Source organism: Alosa alosa, chromosome 7, assembly GCF_017589495.1.
Source record: "Alosa alosa isolate M-15738 ecotype Scorff River chromosome 7, AALO_Geno_1.1, whole genome shotgun sequence".
NCBI lineage: Eukaryota > Metazoa > Chordata > Actinopteri > Clupeiformes > Clupeidae > Alosa > Alosa alosa.
In genome coordinates this window covers 32,015,290-32,022,705 of record NC_063195.1, presented here as the reverse complement: position 1 = coordinate 32,022,705, position 7,416 = coordinate 32,015,290, and the positions used below count along the sequence as shown (strand labels likewise).

At 43.7% G+C, this 7,416-nt stretch overlaps 1 long non-coding RNA gene across 1 annotated transcript; it reads right to left on the bottom strand.

The window, feature by feature from the left end:
- Positions 1 to 1,596: 1,596 nt before the first annotated feature.
- Positions 1,597 to 2,668, bottom strand: LOC125298199. The gene is made up of 4 exons (XR_007194186.1): positions 2,318 to 2,668; positions 2,157 to 2,238; positions 2,023 to 2,081; positions 1,597 to 1,945 (listed from the first exon to the last, which is right to left on the bottom strand). It is a non-coding gene; the product is annotated as an uncharacterized LOC125298199 (long non-coding RNA).
- Positions 2,669 to 7,416: the final 4,748 nt, after the last annotated feature.

Below are 7,416 nucleotides of genomic sequence, written 5' to 3'. Positions count from 1 at the left end.
AGCTACAATGGCCTCTTTTCAATCCGGCTTGGCAGCGAGCCACAGGCCAGGTCTCTTCAATCTGGTGCAAAGAAGACAAGGATCTTCTTCCTCGGGTAAGAAAGAAAGTAGAGGAGGAAGAGGAGGGCACGCTCCAGTTATGCACCATGCTTCCACACTTACCGCCAGGCCAACCCAAACACTGGTCATTCAGTCACAATGTTGGATTTTTCTTGAGTGAAATGTTTGGTATGTTCATTTCACATTGGTATTTTCATTTCACATCCATGCTCTAAGGTATTTTTTGAAGATTTTTGATGCTTTTGAGTTGTTCAATAAAAGGTTTGGTCTAACAATAACATAGGGCCTATTTATAGATGATAATTAGTGTAAACTGAGTGTTAAATGATGTTAATCGGAGTAGTTTTAGTAAGTAAGACAATCAGTGCATTACCTTACTATTATTACACGGCTCTTCAGAGTGCTGCTCTTCAGAGTCTTTCTTATCCCATCGCTCAATTACCGGCAGACAATACATTATCCCTTACTTATACTGGTCGTAGCTTGTGCTGCATTGGGTCAACAATTTGTTTGGCCTTCTCCTACCAGGACGGTGGCGACCAGTAGAAGAATTAAGGTAATGCACTGACTGCACAAACTACTTTTTTATACCATTTCTGTACACTTACAACATAGAAAATACTTTTGTCTGCAGGGATCTTTTCCACAGTATCACAGAAGTGTAATGATATGTTGGGCCTTGGCAATGTCTTAAAGTAGCTATTTACTTTGACATAGGACTGCAACGCCCATTTTTAATGTTAGTGGTCGTTCTTACATATAGCACCTTTAAGCATAGAGTCATATAGCACCTTTAAGCATAGAATCATATAGACCTTTAGGCATAGGGTCATATTGAGCTTTAGGCGGGGATCACACTGGCCAGTGGCACACGGCAGGTTTCCTATTGTATGGTTCGGCAGTGGATATACTATAAGGAAGATGTGCTGAGAGGATAGTGTCAAACAGAGCCAATCTAGTTTGAAAGTTGAAGATGTTTTTTTTTTTAAAGATATGTGCATGTGTACCGTAGAAAAGGTGCAGGAAATGGAAGATGTGTTGTGCAATAAAAGTACCTCTTGAACTCAAAATTACTCCAAAATCTAAATGTGACAGTAGCCTACCTTGTATATAAACAGTCACCAGGTTCTAATACCCTGTTACCCAGGAACCTACCCGTTAAATTAACCTGATAATTTCCTGTTTACCACTAGGGTCACACAAGTTGGTAGTCTGAATAATAGGCAGAGACGTGAGATTACAATACAAAACTATTACAATTTATTTATTTAAAACAGGATCAATGTACATGCACTTCAATACCAGAGCAACACCATGTAATGCTAGATCGTCAGGATCAATGTTGAAACTAGATTGGGCTTACCGTAGAGGGCAGATGTCAAAGCCTCTGAGGCGAAATCTGTGATTCAAACCACACTGCAAATCAAAATGAAAAGGTGACTTATCTAAACTAATTAACACAGCACACACAATAAGGGATGGACACCACCAGAGGAGAATACACCCTCCAACATGTTTCAATGTAGCCCCCCAGCAGGAGAGACAAGCAACATACACAGGGAAAGCCCACTTGACAGTACATGCAGTAGAAAAACAAACAAACAAATGAGTACAAATAAGACAATACAAAATACAGAGAAAAGCACAGAGCATCAATAGAGCAGCAAGCAAACCAAACTCCCACACATGCACACTCATGCAACAAACACGCACGTCCGCACTAAACTGGCCCAAGCAGATAGCCACCACCAGGTTAGCTAGCGATCATGCATCAGAGACGCAGCGATGGAAGGCCACAGAGAGAAGCGGAAGGCGCTCCACACAGCAAACCCCAAACAGGAACAAAACAGCAAGGCCGTCACCACATCAGGATACCATACAGATCCTATAAGGAGTACAGAGTCATTACTCTAACGTTATGCTTAATTTAGGTAAATCGAGGTAAATAAAGCTACAACCTACCATGCAACAGCTAACGTCAGATGTAGGGAGCCCGGACAGCGCAACACTCTGTGATGTTGCTGTAATTAACAGATAACGTAAACGAGTGGCCTAGCTATGCGATAATGTTTGCACACAGGAAGGAGTACACCTACCTAAGCTGGAATTGATGAGCACACCGGGGGAAAGAGCAGCCGTGAGAATATCCAGCCAGTAGTTTAGCAGCGACTTCTGTTACTGGAATGTAAACAAGTTCTGAACTTTCCGGCACATCAGTGCACAAACGAATGTTCATCAGACAAAGACTCAAGCCTACCTGGAGCAAATGGTGGAACAAACTACAGCCAAACGTCGGGGGTCGGGGATAGGGGATAGGCGATAGGTCGGTCAGAGTCGTCCCTGGACAAAGCAGACGTCTGCCCTGGATAGCCGCGCTTCCTTTTTATGGAGCACAGCTGCCAATTACCCACTTACGAAGTAGGTGGGGCAGGAGCGAGACACAACAAAACCCATCACAATGCTCCAGATAAGGACTCGTCCGGCTACATAAAGATGACATTTAAATGTATCCTGAAAACGTTCTGAAATAAGGTCATCTGGTGTTACTCATGGAGTATGAGGTCTTTCTAAACCTGAAATGCAATCGCATGAACATCTCTGCCAGCTACCTTCTTCCACTGACACAGCCAATTTGACACAGCAAAGCATAACAGAAGCTGTCTTTTGCCCTAATATAACCATCACTGACCATGATGACGAAGGCTGACTACACACCCGCAAGCTGACGCCTGCATATCGTCGGTGGTGAGAGGCCATGTAAATATTTGCCTAATTTTGGTGAGTGCTGGCTCAGGAATGCGTTCCTCAGTTGCTAACAACACGGGGCAACAACGTTGAGCCGATCCATTCTTGGCTGCGCCGGGCGACCTGAGGTGTTGTGAAGTGGATGCTTCTGGCGGGAGCCCCCTCATAGTCCTGGACTGGTCTGCTCTGGTCTGCTCAGCCCCCCTTTCCTGCTGTCTTCACTGGGACATCGCAGACATACCTGAAGCATGAGCAAGCCCCCGGAGGACCCCCTACATGCACACACACACACATATACACACACGTATGCCCACATACACACACATATGCCCACACACACGTAAGCCCACACCCACACACACACATGTATGCCCACACACACACACACACACACGTATGCCCACACACACATACACACACACACACACACATGCCCACACCCGCATACATATATGCACACTCATACACATACCTCCTCTCTCTCTCACATGCACACACACACACACACAATCACAGAAGCAGGGGAAAGATTTGTTCTGTTGCTGTGGATACCTCCTGGGCCAGGCATATGAAACCCTCATCTCTGGATTTATTTATAGTCAGAATGGGAGACATGGACCGATGACTAAGGGAAGAGAGGAGGGAGAGGACAGGGACAGAGAAGGAAAAAATGAGTAGATCTTCTACTGTGAAGAAAGTAGAGTCAATGTATTTAAGTATCTGTGTGTGCATATGTGCGTTTGTATATGTGTGTGTGTGTGTTCCTCTGAGATATGGTGAAAGTGTATGTGTGAGAGAGAGAGAGAGAAGGAGAGGAGAAAACAGAAGGATGTTGATCCATGCAGTAGACTCTCTCCGAGGGACGCAGGGTCGTCGGCCTCTTTGGCTCGGAGATGCGTTTGCCTCTGGAGAACAGACATCCAGGACGTTCCTCCAACATGACAAACCGCATTCCACATAACTGTCCTAAACGTTTCACTTAAACAACAGATTACTAACACAGCAGACAGTAGCACAGGGTCACCAGAGGGCACTAGGGTGCTATCTTCAGTGTCGAGAGAAGAAGATCAATGACAAATCAAACTAATTATAATACAATTTAAACAGGAAATACATTTGGTGAGTAAAGTATGAGTAAAGCTACCTTATTTCTAATTGTCAGATACCGGCTTCACAAAAGTCATTCAACCCTTCCTGTTGAAGCATCTCTGGTAATCCTGGTTGAGAAAGCTGAAGCAGCAGCAGTGGAAAACACACTTTACAGAGGTACAAGCAAGTTATAACATAAACTTCTCATGTTTTGACACAGTATGACCATGTCACTTTCGAATAGAGGACACCAATAAAGTTGTATAAGGCGATCGTCATTTCCGTGAAGTGCACAGAGTTAGTGTTTGATATGAGACAACACTATTCTGTTAAAATTGCGCACTCCGTCAGTAAGCACACAGTGCACATAGGGTGCTGCATGAAAGTGTACTTACGACAGTTCGCCAATTGAGACACAGTCATAGTGTAGCCTAGCTGAGTGCTAAAGTCATAGTGTAGCGTGCTAAAGTCATAGTGTAGCCTAACTGATGCTAAAGTCATAGCGTAGAGCGCAATGAGACATGTGTAATGTTTTGCCGCTCTAATAAGTGATATTAAATTGAAATTGAAATTGAAAACATTTTAACTAGAGGTAAAACCACTTTTTTTCGCTAATATTTATTTTATGGTGAATCTAATGTTATGATAGATAGTGAAATCTTGTGGTTAAATTAAATCCATCTTTACCTATATTGAATGCCTAACAAAGTGCTTAGCTACGTAGCCTACCTATCGTAAACGTGCTAATTACCAACCATTTCGTTCGAAAATTCTTAATACAACAATGTTTTTTAATAAACTTCAAAATAACATTTGCTAAATGAACCTTACCATTTTTCAGTAGCCATATTGTAGGTGTGTAGATTTGAACAAAATCTAGTTTGGTTCTTACCGGGGCTTTTACTGCCTGAAATATCCGATTTTGTTTACTACGCTCAGAGGTTAGTACTGGGCTGGTGGGTGCTTATTCCCAACCTTTCTCAGGCACATGAACAGTTAGCCCGAAAATGTTTGTCGGCAAATCAAAATTCCACTGGAGCTCCAAGCGGATTTGTACACGCAGCCTTACAACACTGTTTACAGCTCTTCGAGTCACGGTAAAATGTAATTTTTGGTAGCCTACATAGCTAATTTAGATAAACTTATGGTGTGGGTGCTTGCGTTTCTTTAGGAATCCGCCGTCTTGGTTTGTATAGAAATTAATATTAAGTGACGCATACGCGTAAGAGGTTGGACATACGTGATGGTTGGTAAAATGTGACGTTCCTATACCAGGGGTGTCACTAGACCCTTTTTACTGGGGCACATGCCCCAGTATTTATAAGCTGTGCCCCAGTAATGTCTTAAGTCTAGTGACGCCTCTGCTACCTACCATATAGGGCTTCATGATGGCCTACCTCTGGAGTAGCAAAGTGTTACCATACACTTTAAAGGTTGTATCAGCGATAGCGGAGATATGTCTTTGGATTTACCGTATAAATAAGTTTAATAATACATTTATTACATTTAAAAATGAACAGTGGAGCTGTGTCAAGCAGGATTCACATTCTAGCCTACACGGCATGCGCTGCGCTCGTTGCTAGGTTGCTCATGGTTGAGGTAATGTCTCAAAGATTATTGTTGTGTTTGCCGCCGGGCTCAGCGCAAAATAGCTATGATTTACAGCGCATGGTTGAACTTCAACCGGGGCATACGCAAGAGCGGCAAAATAGTTCTTGCGGGCGGATTTCATAGTGCAGTGCAATGTGAACCCCGCTTCACTGTGTCCATCTATTGAGACTAGATTGCACAGACTAGATTATAATGTATTGATGTGGGTTGAAGTTTAGACTGTACTCCATTCAGGAAGGTAGATTGTTGTGGCTTTTTACAGTAAGACAGTTTTACAACCACAGCGGGAGTCTATTTATAGCTCTCCTTAGCGCCATCAGTCAGTGATGGCGGTCTGTTCCTTCTTCAGGAGATGCACCAGTGTTACACAGCACTTTAGGGCCTGTGTGAGATCTCTCTGCAGCTCCTCTACTTGTCTAATTGAAAGAAAAAGTGGAAGTCTGTGTGCACCTGTGTCCCTCCCAGTCCTGGAATACCCTGCTCAGTGGAAAGTGGAGTATCCACCCCATCACTTATGCCTGGGAGAGATAATTACAGCAAAGGGCCTCGTGGGACAAACAACGTTTTCTCCTTTTCTACACCACTTTAAACTATTATGGGGCCATCAGTTAGGGCCGGGGCTGAACCCCTGCGTAAGCTAGTGTTTTGGAAAGGGAGTGTGCGCGCGTGTGGGTATAAGAGTGGGTGTGATGATATGTGTGTACAGTATATGAACTTGTCAGTGTGCTTGTGTTGTGTGTGTGTGTATTTGATATGATGATAAGGCCATGGCATCACACACACACACACACACACACACACACACAGAGAGAGAGAGAGAGACGTGTGGTAGGGTGGGGAGCCAACAGCTGCTGATTAAAGAGAGAGTGGTGATCAGCTTGTGTGCTGCTGTTGGATGGCCTCCATTTAGCCAGGAGAGGAACAGAACTCTGCTCACTCGAGTGCAATCCTGCAGTCTTATTTCTGGGAAGTCTCTTTGGACACACTAACCTCCCAGTCAGAAGTTTGTGTAATCATGGGAAAAGCCACTTAAAGTGATGGTTCGGAGTAATTTCACCCTAGGGTCCTTTGCACCATGACCCCGAGCCAAACACCCTCCCAGAACCTGTTTTCCCTTGGTCAAACCCTGGTCGAGTAGCGCTGTCAGAAGCTAATGAAACTCATTAGTTTCTGACAGCGCTACTCGACCAGGGTTTGGGAGGGGGTTTGGCTCGGGGTCATGGTGCAAAGGACCCTAGGGTGCTTTCATGAAATTACTCCGAACCATCGCTTTAACAAATGTGTTGTTTAGCATTGAACCCAGGGAACATGTGGGTTGGCAATGTGTGAGATTCATTGGTAAAGTTTTGGAGGCCAACAGTCGAGTGTATACATTAAGTGTCTACATGAAATATTCTTTCTGAAGTGTTTGCGTGTCAGTGTCAGACCCGGCAGCAGACACCAGTTCACAGACGGGCACTATATAAGGGGAGCACAAATGTATCCACTGTTCACTATTGTGGGAACTTAAATTGATCACCCCATTAATAGATGTCTACAATGTCTAGATATAGCTTACCTGCCAGTCGAAGTCCTATTTGTGTGTGTGTGTGTGCGTGTGTAAATTTGTGTATGTGCATGCATGCTCATAAACCACCACCATTTCTAGAAAAAACACTTTTATTCGTCAAAAAAGCACAAACATCCATTTACAACAAAAAGGCGATAAAAAGACAAAAGGCCTCCCAAAATCAACAGGGATCATCCACAAAAAAAGCTGTTATGAAAATATTTCAAATATTTTCAGTCCCTTGCGTGGTGTGAAACTGTATTTCTAGTTACTTTTCCAGTTCAACTATTTGGTTCTGCTCTCTCCCTCTCTCTCTCTCCATACATTCCCTGCATTGGTGCATACTATTCAGTACTTGTTGA